This window comes from Pristiophorus japonicus, chromosome 16 (assembly GCF_044704955.1).
Source record: "Pristiophorus japonicus isolate sPriJap1 chromosome 16, sPriJap1.hap1, whole genome shotgun sequence".
NCBI classification, from domain to species: Eukaryota; Metazoa; Chordata; class Chondrichthyes; family Pristiophoridae; genus Pristiophorus; species Pristiophorus japonicus.
The window spans coordinates 11,569,175-11,583,367 of NC_091992.1; the positions used below are offsets into that span (position 1 = coordinate 11,569,175).

The 14,193-nt window shown below is 47.0% G+C and overlaps 1 protein-coding gene across 1 annotated transcript in view; it reads right to left on the reverse strand.

The window, feature by feature from the left end:
* Window positions 1–2,030: 2,030 nt before the first annotated feature.
* The window catches only part of msi2b (musashi RNA-binding protein 2b), a 621,264-nt gene continuing 609,101 nt past the window's right edge, over window positions 2,031–14,193 (reverse strand). Inside the window, exon 17 of the mRNA XM_070856987.1 lies at window positions 2,031–13,861. The gene's annotated coding sequence lies outside the window, so the exon portion shown is untranslated. The remainder of the gene's footprint in view (window positions 13,862–14,193) is intronic.

Sequence of the window (14,193 nt, forward strand, 5' to 3'; positions counted from 1 at the left end):
GTCCCTGGCCCAAGATCGCCCTAAGTGGAGGAAGAGAATCCGGGAGGGCGCTGAGCACCTCGAGTCTCGTCGTCGAGAGCAGGCAGAGAATAAGCGCAGGCAGCGGAAGGAGCGTGCGGCAAACCAGACTCCCCACCCATCCTTTCCTCCAACCACTGTCTGTCCCACCTGGGACAGAGACTGTAATTCCTGTACTGGACTGTACAGTCACCTGAGAACTCACTTTTAGAGTGGAAGCAAGTCTTCCTCGATTTCGAGGGACTGCCTGTGATGATATGGGCGCAAACAAGTATGATCCCGGAGACCCATGAGGAAAGGTTTAAAAATGATAGCATCTGCAACACAGAAACAGGCCTTTCGGCCCAACTGCTCTGTGCCAGTGTTTATGCTACACTTCAGTCTCCTCCCATGTCTTGTCATCTCACCCTATCAGCATGTCATAAGACCATAAGAAATAGGAGCAGGAGTCGGCCATTTACCCCATCGAGCCTGCTCCGCCATTCAATAAGATCACGGCTGATCTGATCCTGGACTCAGCTCCACTTCCCTGCCCGCTCCCCATAATCCTTGACTCCCCTATCATTCAAAAATCTGTCGATCTCCGCCTTAAATATATTCAATGACCCAGCCTCCACAGCTCTCTGGGGCAGAGAATTCCAAAAATTCACGACCTACAGAGAAGAAATTCCTCCTCATTTCCGTTTTAAATGGGCAACCCCTTATTCTGAAACCATGTCCCCTAGTTCTAGATTCCCTCATGAGGGGGGGGATCATTCTCTCTGCATCTATCCTGTCAAGCCCCCTAATTTCATAGGATTACATAAAGTTTTACATAGAATCTACAACAAACAGGCCATTCTGCCCAACTGCTCTGTGACAATATTTATGCTGCATTCCAACCTCCTCTCCCCTCGTCACTATCAGTTTAACCTCCTATTCCTTTCTTCCTTGTTTGTTCATTGCGCTTTCCTTAAATTTATTGATACTATTCATCTCAACTGCACCCTGCGGCAGCAAGTTCCACATTCTCACCACTCCCTGGGTAAAGAAGTTTCCCCTGAATTCCCAATTTAATTTATTAGTGACTATCTTATATTTATAGCCCGTAGTATTGGCCTCCACCCCCCCCACAAGTGGAAACACTCTCTCTGTCATCATCATCATCATAGGCAGTCCCTCAAAATCGAGGAAGACTTGCTTCCACTCTAAAAGCGAGTTCTCAGGTGACTGAACAGCCCAATACGGGAATTACAGTCTCTGTCACAGGTGGGACAGACAGTGGTTGAAGGAAAGGGTGGGTGGGACTGGTTTGCCGCACGCTCCTTCCGCTGCCTGCGCTTGCTTTCTGCATGCTCTCGGCGACAAGACTCGAGGTGCTCAGCGCCCTCCCCGATGCTCTTCCTCCACTTGGGGCAGTCTATGGCCAGGGACTCCCAGGTGCTGGGAGCCTCTCTGTATGCACTCTATCAAACCCTTTCATAACCTTAAAAGATCTCTATTAGCTCACCCCTCAGCCTTCTTTTTTCAAGAGAAAAAAAGAGACCCAGCCTGTTCATCCTTTCCTGATAGATATAACCTCGCAGTTGTTACCGTCCCTTGTAAATCTTCTCTGCGCCCTCTCCAGTGCCTCCATATCCTTTTTATAATATGGCGACCAGGACTGTACACAGTGTGGGCGGTGTCCGCATCAGGTGGTGATTTTGGGTGGGCAGTAGTTCCCAGGATCACGTTCATGCTCTCATGGAGTGTAGAAGGTTTCAGTGCAAGGGGTGTCGCAGTTGTGTGGAGCGGACTGGTTGGGCTGGGTGCTCTTTGCCTGTCCGCCATTGTTCATCGGTTTATATGTAACCTTCAGGGCTGCTGACCGAGGGCCATGCGGCTCTTTGTCGGCCGGCGCGGACACGATGGGCCGGAATGGCCTCCTTCTGCGCTGTAAGTTTCTATGTTTTTAAGTTTAAAAAGTTAAAGCTTACCCAACTGGCTCTTTGACTCGTACCAGGCGGCTTAATATGAAAAACACAGACAAGAACTGAGTTCAAAACAGTTTATTTTTTTTAATTTTTTTTTTATATTTCAGACAAACACATTGATTTCTGGACCACAGTAGAGGATGGAAACCTTTCACAAACTTTTTATTTTGAAAATACAAATATAAAATTATACTTTCCACATCTGTGATGTGAGAGAGCCCCATCCACATATTTTACAACAGGGCTTAGTAAGCCGTACACAGGGACCTGAAAGATGCTTGTACTCGTCATGTTTACAGTGTTTCAGATTTTAACAGTAGAGGTGAGAGCGGAGGAGGGACGGGAGCCACAGTGACGGAACATCTGCAGGAACATCTGCGCCCGCAACCGCACTTGTCTAACGGCGCGGCTTTTATTGGAAATTGCGAAACTAAGGTCACGGCCCACGTTAAGGGAAACCACCCAAAACGATAAATATCGAGAACGATAAATTGGCCCTTTTTATAGCAGCGGAAGCGCCTCCAGGGGGCGCTAGCGGAGCGGAGATTTTCCGCCCGGGGGAAGGGTGCGTTACCACCTCCCCGGGAGTTTGCGCTGGCGTTGCTATGGTTAGCGCCCCGGGCCGCCGCGCAACAGCTGATGATGTCATCGCCGCGCGCGGTGTCCGCGCACCGCGCCTACCCCTTAATCCCGTGGGGTGGGGGGGGGGGGGCGAGGGGGGAGGGGGAAGATTGCCCAGCGGGTCACTAAGCTGACCCACGTCCGCTCTCGGGGCGCTCCTCCGCGGGGAGGGCACCAGCGACCCAGGCTGCCAACTGCTTCTCACCGCTGATTCACGGGTTGGCTCGACTCCGTCTTGGGTGCCCGGTTGCAGGTCCGGTCCCACGCTGGCCTGGTCGCCTTGTGGGGGCCATCAGAAGCCGTGCAGAGTGCACAGTGACCCTCCCCTTTAAGCGAAGGGGAGGGGCATCGAAGCGCGTCGGTGCTAGGCGGAGAATCCGCGTAGCGTATCCCTCACCGCCACAGTAGCGCCCCCTGTAACCACCCCTAAAGGAAATGGAGTGCGCGAAATTGTGTTGGGCGCCGGAAACCCCAGCCGGCTCCCGACCCCAATTGGGGTGCAGGCCAATTTCGCCCCCTTCCTCTGTTGACTATTTGTAGTGAAATCCTAAACACAGATCAACAGAGCGAGTTTACAAATGTCTACAAGGAATGAACACAGGAACTCTTTCCCCCCCCCCCAACGTGTCAGTTCGAAGCTCCCTGCCCTTCTGCAAACACCTTCCTCTAGGCAAGGATTAACTCACTGAACACAAGTGTGGGAGAAGGCAAGATAAAACACTTCCCCCTGAGGCGGTGCTTGGTAAAACAATCAAAAAGAAAATCAATACTTGAGGTATAATCATCAGGGCTTTTATCGTTTCTATTCCTTCAGAACCAGGTAAAGCATTGAAAAAAAGGAACTCGCATTTAAGTAGCGCCTTTCACAACCTCAGGATGTCTCAAAAGTGCTTTACAGCCACTTTCTTGAAGTGCAATCGCTGTTGTCAAGTAGGTGGTACCCACCCGTTGAGTAGGATAACTCGAGAGATGACATGTGGGTCTCGATTGTCATTCGATGGAGGGTTTTCGCTGTGGGCAGTGAGGGGAGTGAGCTTCGGCACTCCTGAGCAGGCCTGTGTGGAGAGAGGGTGGAGACCCGGTAAGGATGTGAGATGAAAGGTACGCTTGCATTTAGAGCGAGCACAAGGTGATGCTGCAACGTCTCAAAGCGCTTTCAGACAATGGCTCTCTTTTGGAGTGCGGTGACCTTTGCTACGTAGGCTAACGCAACGCAGGGGAAACGGAGACATCCTGGCCCAGGCAGGGATGACCGATGTGGGACAGGCAAGGGGATTAGAATCCCACAATAACAATGAGATAAAGCAGAAGACAACGGTAATAGGCAGCAAGTCACTGGATCTCAAGGTGGGTAGATTGGGCCTTCAATCACCAACATAAGCCTATTTTTCTCATTCATCAGGTTGTATCACAATAGAGCTTAGCGTGTTGCTCTGTTGGCATTTGCTGACAATTCAATCTTCACAACGCACACTGTTCAAACAGTGGTTTGCAGCAATGTATAATTGTATGTCGAGTCGATTTATTAACAATGTTGTGAGAGCATTGTACACAGAACTGCATCAAGCGAGCTGACCTTTCAAGAAGAACTGGCATTTATATAGTGCCTGTCACGACCACAGGACGCCCCGCAGCCAATGAAGTAATTTTGAAGTGTAGTCACTTTTGGAAGGTAGGAAATTTGAGGCTAATTTGCGCACAGCAAGCTCCCACAAACAGCGATGAGATAATGACCAGATAATCAGTTTTTGTTGAGGGACAGGACTCCTGTGTTCTTCTTCGAAATAGATGGAATCTTTTACTTCCAACTGAGAGAGCAGACGGGGCCTCGGTTTAGCGTCTCATCGGAAGATGGCACCTCCGACAGTGCAGCAGTCCCTCAGTACTGCACTGGGTGTGTCAGCCTAGATTTATATGCTCAAGTCTCTGGAGTGGGACTTGAACCCATGATTTTCTGGCTCAAGGTGCGAGAGTGCTTCCCACCGACACCTCTAGGACCTGGATTCAATCGAGGCCAGACTGATGGGACTAAAGTCTTTAAGCTGGCGGTAAAGGGTTGTGTGTGAAATGGGGTTTGGGCAGTCCTCAGTCCAGTTCCTAGCGAGGGTGGGCTGACATGACAGCACTAAACTGGTGTTGACCTGCACGATCACTCAGTCCTGGGGACGGTTAGTGTGGGAAATGGAAAAAACAAATGGTGCAGTAAGGGGCGTCCTTGTGAATTTTGGGGACGTTGCTTGGGGCAGAATCTGGCAGTGGTCTGCTTGACCGGGACAGTGCTTGGTGCCTGAAATGGGAAATGTTAAAACACTAACATCACTCACAATGAGCATTAATAAAAGTCACCATAAAAAGAAATTGCTTAAAATGCTTTTCGTTTCAATTCTCTCTTGGTTATGAGCCAACAGCGATTTCGACATGAAGAAATATTAAATATATATATATATATATATATTTTTAAAAGAGAGATGGGTTTTCCCCGCGTGCTTGGGTTCAACCGAGCCCCCCACGCCACACTGACCGGCGTAAGTGGTGCCGAGACAGCGTCACGTGACCTACACACGGACAGCTAATGTCGTTGTTTCCAGGCAGCTTGCGACAGTTTACACGCTGGGAGGCTCCGTAAGACTTAAAAGGTCATGGCAAATGCAACTGCACTGAGCAAACAGCTCGGAATTAAAGTAATCAAAAGGCATCAGTACAAATAAATTGCTTGGACTGAACCGTGCAGGTGGAGCTCAGAGGACACAGCAAGCCGCCTGTTTCCAGACCGGTTCAGAAGTTTTTGTTGTGACACCGGTGTGAAAGAAAGAACTTGCATTTATATAGCGCCTTTCACGGACCTCAGGACATCCCAAAGCGCTTCACAGCCCGTGAAGCACCCTCGAAGTGTTGTGACGCAGGAAATGTTGTATTGAAGGCAGCCACTGAGAGGGGGCAAAAATTATTAACGGCTCATTTACCCAACCTGTTGAAACTGACGTCGTCCGTGGGGGGCAGTTATCGGGGTCAAAATCCCTGGTTTGAATTTTGTAACAACGGGTGACTTTAAACCCAACGGTAGATGTGGGCGCCTCATCGCGTGGTTGGGCTGTTTCGATATGACGAAGAGAGAATACTAGCCATCTCTGACTCTCGAGATGTAAGGAGCACCTTAAAGTGCTGCAATCAAACGTGGTTCGTGGCACTGGATGCCAGTAGCTGTCTGCAGGGCGTCATGTCCACAGTGAGCAACTTCCACCAAAACCAGTTGTTTCCTATCAAGTGGGAAGAATTCTATTGGTAAAAGGGTTGGTGTTAAGATACTGGTGCAGGGATTAAGGCGGGGTGAGGGTGGGGGGGGGAGAAAGCTCTCCTACAGACCCAGTACTTGGAACAGTAAGGAATACAGAGCCCGATAAAACACAGCCCCCAGTGCTGCCTTCTGCAAGTGTGCTTAATATATCTTGTCGTTGTGTTTCGAGTAACGTTACGTGACGCAAGCAATCAGTCACGCGATGATGTCGTGAAGTGGCTGATCGCATGACAGCTGGCCAACACACTCCTGTGCCCATGATGAGAGGGAATTGCCCCCTTTTCGGCCAAAGTTACCTTCCTCTAGGCACCGAGGTCAAAGAACTGCAGCGATGTTGAGAAAGGGAAGAAAGCTGGCAGTATAACTCCCTGTAGCCCTGGCAAAAACACTAGCCACGAGGAATTAACAGCACTGTGAAAAGTGCATGCAGAGATGATAGGGCAGGGAAGGCAGAACGCCGCCATCAAATATGGCAAGAGACAAGGCAAGACTTTGGAATACTGGGCCAAGATGGAGAGATCCTGCACCATAGAGTGACTACAGGGGGGGGGGAGACTTCCTTCCATATAGCTGTTCAGGGCTCGATTCCCCCCACCCCACATACCCGTGATCAGGGAGCTATGATGGGTGGAGCCACACCCATCCAGGAATAATGCTTCTGTTTGCTTGCCTTCCTTGTTTCTGGTCCGTGGGCCTTTTCGGACTTCAGTGGGGCTGCTGCACCGCACTTTGGGACGCTGGTACGCCCAATCCATTGGGCTGGAGAGCAGTCCGTGTCTAAATCATTCAGCACTTCTTATTGCAGTCTCCAAATCAATCTGCAAAGTAAATAGCAAGGGCAGGAGATGCTAAAGAGGAAGAGTGAGCAAAGTGTTCATAACCGACAGCACAACAATCAACGGGACTGCCATCGGATTCCAATATCCAATCATCCCTCTGCAAACAACTTACATTTGTCCATTTCAGGTCAATTTCATAAATTGATTGACCATTTAAAAAAAAACTCCTCAGATGAAACATAATTTGCAGGACAGATTATCGAAGGGGAAGAAAACGTCTGGGATCAAATAATTAGAGAGTATCAATCTTGATAATCCCAGAACCTTAAATATATATATATATATATATATAGATATATGTATACACACACATCTGCAAAGGGAAATTGCCAGTTTAAACTCTCTGCTGATTCACTCTCTGCCCTTCAAAGATGTTCCTATGCCCTGAACAAAGGTGATAAATTTGATCGGAGCTCAGATCCCAAACATGCCATCTTGTTTCAGAGGGTCACACATTTCGAGATCGCCCCTCCTGTTTACCAGTTCTAGCCCGCTCCGTTTATAGTTGGTTCCGCTAGAAGTGAGGGATGGCATATCAGAGTCAGTCCGGGAGGGTATCGATGAGGGGCAAGAAACCCAAGCTGCAGTTCAGAAAAAAAAAACAGCACCGGTGATCTTGGACGCCGTGCAACACGGAATGCAAAAATCGAGAGAGAAAGCACGCACGGTGTGTCGGACATATCCTCTGTCTCCTCAACTCACGTCTTCCGCAAGTCAGTCAAGAGCCGAGATGGACTCGAGCTGCTGTACTTTCTGCATTGTATGCACACACACACACACACACAGATACACCACGAGGGGCTTCCCATGTTCCGGGGCGATCAGTGTTTGTCCGCAAGTGTCATGGATCAGATCACGCTGCTCTCTTCCCTCACCAAGAGGATCGCCAACGGAGTTATTCTGGGAGTTGGGGGTTTGGGATCGCTGACCGTGGTTCTGAAGTGGTAGCTGTGGGGTAAGATGGCACACCCGAGGATGGGTGCTGTGCCGAGACAAATGTGGAGAAGACTGGATTGCAGAGTCATCCCTACAGAGCTCTTCCAATAAATGGTTATCTATGTTAGTTTCAACAGATGAGTGACTGAGACCAACTGCTGTTCTCACTGTCCATCTCTACCAACTGCTGTTCCCACTGTCCATCTACCAACTGGTGTTCCCACTGCCCATCTACCAACTGGTGTTCCCACTGCCCATCTACCAACTGGTGTTCCCACTGCCCATCTACCAACTGGTGTTCCCACTGCCCATCTACCAACTGGTGTTCCCACTGTCCATCTACCAACTGGTGTTCCCACTGTCCATCTACCAACTGCTGTTCCCACTGTCCATCTCTACCAACTGGTGTTCCCACTGTCCATCTCTACCAACTGGTGTTCCCACTGCCCATCTACCAACTGGCGTTCCCCTGCCCATCTACCAACTGGTGTGACTTTTGCCCGTCTACCAACTTGTGTGGCCACTGTCCATCTCTACCAACTGGTGTTCCCACTATCCATCTCTACCAACTGGTGTTCCCCTGCCCATCTACCAACTGCTGTGACCACTGCCCATCTACCAACTGGTGTGGTCACTGTCCATCTCTACCTGCTGTAACGCCTCGCAACACTTTAACCCGGCAGTGGACAACCTTCACTTTGAAGATTGAAAGTATTCAATTACAGAAATTGATTGGGCAAGCAAAACCAAACTGGCCAACTACATGACCTTCTGTTGATGAACCTGGCCTGGTGCCCTCGTCCTCTCATTACCCGAGACGCTCACTGGAGCACCAATGTTCTTACAATGGGCAGCAAGCTCCTGATAACAGAGCTACAGTGGCGGTGGAGTGTATAATCCTATTAACATCTACCCGCCTGGGATCACCAACCACGCTGAGGGTATTCTCATTGGTGTCAATCTACTGAAGGAATTGGAGAGCGTGCAGTATCTGAGACCATCTCACGCACAGAAGAGTTGAGTGCCAGGAGTAAGGGCAAATCCACCCACACATTGAGTCCCCGACTGCCAGAGGGCACTTGCTTTGGAATGTGCCACTGAACGAGTAAAGGGGCAAAGATAACCGGGACGTTTCACTTCTCTCCGTGTCTCCCCCCGGCCTTTCTCAATGGTGGAGCATCCCATCTACAGCGAGGCTGTCCCACCGTCGGACAGCCTGGTAACTCAAGTCCATTTGCGGCCCCTCCACCCGCCACCCACCTCCATCCCCCAAACTGGTGGGCACCCACCTTTGTTCCTGGCCTCCTGTGGCACCCCCACAAAGCAGAAAAATCAGAGGGCGCACATTGCCAATTTGCACCAGTGCTCAGCCTGAGATGGCAATGGGCAGAATCAGAATCCACGTCCCAGTCTAAAAAGCTTAATTCCAAACACACTAAATATTTGAGCCAATGGACAAACACGCCAACGGGTTTCAGCACCAGTTTTAAAGTGCAGACATTAGTTGTTTATACCGTGGGCGAGTCATTAACCAACGTAACCTCCGGTTCTCTACAACACTTGACCGTATAAAGTATGGCGGGAATTAACGGCTGATGCAGTGCTACACCAGGCTGGGAGGGGCGGAGGGGGCAGGTGGGGGCAGAATCAATCCTTTCTCTTCCGTTTCAATCTCAAAAACCAACAGATAGGGAATTTTTCCACGCTTTCATATACATTGGGTCAGGGCGAGGCCAAAGGGTCAACTCAGGAGATTCCCAAGTCGGCAATCAACGGGCACTCGACGAAAGACCTGCATTTGTCCAGCCCCTTTCACAATCTCAGGGCGTGCCAAAGGGCTCTGCGGCCAATACTCACACGGCAGGGCTGCCGGGGAAGATCTGGCACAAATGCTTCAAAGGAATCAGCACCGACGCCTCTTCCTTCGGTGTCTCCTCGCGACACGCGGTGGCAAATGGTCATGCCTGCTGAAGTCAGGTGGGAGCGCTTCGGACCGGCAACCTTTCAACCTGGAAGCGATTCCCCATGGCGTCACGTGACCTCGGGTCGTCAATGTCCTTGGCCATTTTAAACGCGCGGCAGCCATTTTAGGGAGGCTTGGGAAAACCGCGGGAACACACACACACACACACAAGGGGCCATGCCGCCAAACATTCGGGGCGACTGCTTTGCCGCAATAAAGGTTGCGGTGGAGGTCCTTCCTGCACCGTCACTGTGGTTCGTACTTGGACCCCCCCACTCAGGCCCCTCACCTTAGGTTTATGCTCTAACAGTGGCGGCCGATTGGCTCTGAGCTCAGTCAAACAGCTTTCAGGTCAAAAAAATCACCAACACTTACCCAATGAATTGAAACTAGTCTAAGCAAGATGTGTAACATTCATCAGCTGTAAATTGCTGTACAATGAAAAATAAAATTTGAGCAAAACAGAGCCATGCTACCTTAAAGTCCAAGCTACAAGACCAAATTAAAAAATTAAAAACCTTATGGTCTCCTCTGAAAGTGACGGAATTCAGTCACAAAAAAAAACCTCAACAAACCCAATGCTCTGGACGAGTGAGAACTAAAGTGAACCTTACTATATAGGCAGACACGTTAAAACATAGTTTATTTCTTCAAAAATATTTGTGCTGTGGGCCACTGGGACTGTGGTTTAAGTGTATATAAACATTAAAACTTATCACACAATCACTTGTTTTTTTAATCAATTTCATCTGAGCTTTTAAAAAAATATGGATTCTTTTCTTAATAAAATCATTTTCATAATTATAGCTTGTGTCCCTCTTAAAAATGATAAAAACCCAGTTTTGCATATCTAGCGTTAGCATTTAAGGTAGTATGGCAACCCCTTTAAGAGACAATGATGGGGAATTCACTTAATGCCTTCCATCTGCCTGCATTAAAATGTCATGAAAGCTTTGGTTAGTCGAAACCACGTCAGATCAGCAGAATTGCCCCAACATTATAATGGTTAGTAATTACCTTTTCTTTTTAATTATTAATTATTAAATACAGGAAATCCTATCCTTACTGGTCCTAGATCTCACTTAAACTACATCTAATAACTTGTATTTACCCTTTTTTTTTCCTTTAAAAAAAAATTGTTTTTTTTTTCAAACTTTTTTTTAAACTTACAATACATCTATGACTAATACTCAAGATTTATTATTGGAGAGAGAACTATTTTGTCTTAAAAATCACTACACTAAGCATCAAAGACAGCACTCCAGGACAACAGCAGTTGTACACACTAGCAAAAATACATTAACATCTACCAATGAACCAGGGGAGGGAGGGAGGGGAGGGGAGGGGAGGGGGGTGGGGGGGGTTAGGGGGGGGAATGTATCTCCGTTGAGGTGAAAGGGTATGAGGATAAATAAAATAAACTAGGAAATACAGTACAGAATTATCAACAACCCCCAAAAAATATATATATGTATATATATATTAATACAAACATTCCCTGGTTACAATCAGATCTTAGGGAACCATTGCGTGTGTTTTTTTCCCCAAGGACACCATCTTCTTTTCCTTTAAAATGTGTATTATTATTTTTCACTTTCACCCCTTGATCAAGTCTTTTTTTCTCATTTATAAAAATCTTGAGCATCCAGCGTTTTACAAACCAGTTGTTCCGAAGGCAACGATAAAACCAGGATTGAAATAATTAAAAAAAAATGTCTTTAGTTTTGTGTTTAAACCACCCTGACAGGATCCACGACCATTTGAGGTGGCAATATCTCACTGCCTCTATGGTTAGCCTGCGTCTGTTTATAGTCAGGCCCTACGCTCGTCGCTAAACTGCTCTGTAGCCTATCAAACACAAAAAAAATATATATATAATCCAGGAGTGCGGCAGCTATCCTTTACAGTAGTCTTCTCGTCTATTCGTCAGTGTGTTAACAAAGGGTCTATAGTACCAGATTCTACGTGTTAAGGAGTTACTGATATTTCTTGTTAAAACATAGAACCTTGTTGCTTTGCCTCGTCTGATCGTTGAAGTAGCCCGCGCCATTTCCCCACTTCATCGCACCACCTAACAAGATGTCATTCTATTGGCTGTTGGAGCCCTACTTGTCCCAATTTAATTTTTTTTTTAAAAAAGAAGACAAAATGTAACAAAAAGAAATTAGAATATCCTTCATACACCTCCCCCTATCTAAGGGGGACTAGGACCATAAAAATTGCCAAATAATTAACATGTGCAAATAGGAATTGTCAGTTTCTCCCTACCAATCACAGTGCAATGATGTTTTCTTTTTAAAATTTTTATCTTAATTATCTTTAAGTCTACAATAAATTAATCTTTAGAATGCTTCTATGCTGAAACCAAGACAGCACTGAGGTATTCACAGAACTCTGCTCTCTAATTCGGTTATACAGCGTAAAATGGATAAGAGGCTCGTGTGCGTTTTTGCTCTACTATTGCCATCCCATGTCTTCAAACAGGCAACACAGTGGATGACTGGGCACGTGTCTAACAGCAGATTAAGGAGAGAAAAGAGAATGGCTGAAATGTGACTATAATTCGAAAGCTACTGTTAATTCCGAGGCTGGAGAGAAAACTCCCTCGGCCTTTTCTCTTCAAAAGATCATCAACTGAATTAATTAAAACTTGTTTTGAAGTTACCATTTGGAATTTTTTTTTCAGTCAACAAAGCGAAAAATCATTTTTCCTTTCCTGATGCGAAATCTTTTTTTTTGTTGAGAAAATAAGCGTACAACCGCCCCCCCTCCAGACCGTCGACCAAAGGTGCTTTTCCCAAGCTGTCTGCGAAGGGGGCCTGAAATTCGACTGGAAGTTCATACGTTACTGGCAATGACGTGAGTGAGCACAGTCAGTGATTCTATCAGAGTCGCCTACAGAGCAAGTTGAACAGTGTTACACTAGTTATCGTTACAGAGGTGGGCCCCGGGGAGGGGGCAGGTGGGGGAGGGGAACAATCAGACTTTGCGGGGTCTCCCCCCACTCAGCCCGAGTTAGAGAACCATGAGGTCGCCAAACATGTCACGACCCCGGAGCACCGCCCTAAGCAAAAAATAAAATAACTAAACATTTGTACCCCTCTCTCTCTCTCTCTCTCTCTCTCTCTCTCAATCTCTCTCTCTTTGAATAGAATATATGCAACTGCTTGGAATCATTATTTACAATATTTCAGAATTCACAACTTCAACAACCAAAAAAAAAAATAAAACACCTTATACTATAATCACCTCTTTAAATGACGACCCAAAAAAAATAACAGACAAACCTGTGAAAACAGTACTTATAGAAAAAGGACTTGGAAAAGAAATCTCATAGTCCTGACCTTATTGCCAAAAGTAGAGATAATCAAGAGACTGGCGCTGAGCAGAAAAAAAAATAGATTTATCTCTGATTGTTAGTCAGGCTAGTTTTCCGCTCCTTCTACACAACAACATTAAAAGCAGCACAGACTCCCCATTGCCCCTTTTCACTGACTCGCGAGACAGTGACCCCCCCCTCCTCCCCCCAAGGAGACAGTGGGTGTGCTCTAATATCCCACTGTCTGCTTTTATCGCTATTAACTTTGTTTCCGTCATTTACCCAAACCCCGCTCCTCCCCCTCCCCCTCCCCCTCCGTACACCCCCCCCCCCCCAAACATTTACAGTTCTTGAGAATTTGTAAAATCTGCCTGCGTTGGGGGAGTGGTGGTGGAGGGGGGGGGCTCTTATAAACTAAAACAGGAACTCTTTCCCAGCCAAAAAAAAACACACGCACACACACACACACACACACAGTTTGAAGAGAGTACACTGCAGGATTAATGTTGCTAGAGTATTATACACAGACTAAGAACTACATCACTACCCATAACACAAATAGCAGGAAAAATAATATCTGTGATTCAAATAAATTTCAAAATAAATCAGGGAACACTAAAAAGACTATTATTATTATTAATCATTTAAAATGCCATTTTCTTTTGTCTTATCCTAAGATTATTATTATACAGTAGACCGCTGAGATGATGCAATTTCATTTCTTTTTCTTTAAAAAAAAACCCCATTTAGTCCACAGAGGGACACCTCCAGTTCTATTTGCTCGGTGATGATGTAGTGCTCATTGGTGTGTGTGTTTTTTTTTTTGAATAAAGTTTTCCTCTTCGTTTCGATGACATCACCTGAATCTGGGACCAGTCAGAAACTTCGCCCAGTCTTGCCTGGAGCTCCTGATAAACTCTGTGTGGGTGGGAGGGGCGAGTGGAAAGAGGGAGGGGTGATTGAGAGGGGAAGGGCAGGGGCGGAGAAAAGCAGAATAAGATTAAGTCACGTCGTCGACCATTTTGAGGTAGTATTTAAACAACAACAACAACAAAAATCGCGGGGGGTGTAATCTACAAAGAGAAAGAGACTAAACGCTATTTAGGATGCACAAGAATCCGAGAAGGTAGGATACACAGTAGATTGCACGATAGGAAAACAATGTTTTATGAGTAACTGAGACAGAAAGGGAGAGACAGGATGATGTTGAAGTGCAAATCCTGATGGACTTGGTGGGCCTGATGTTTGGT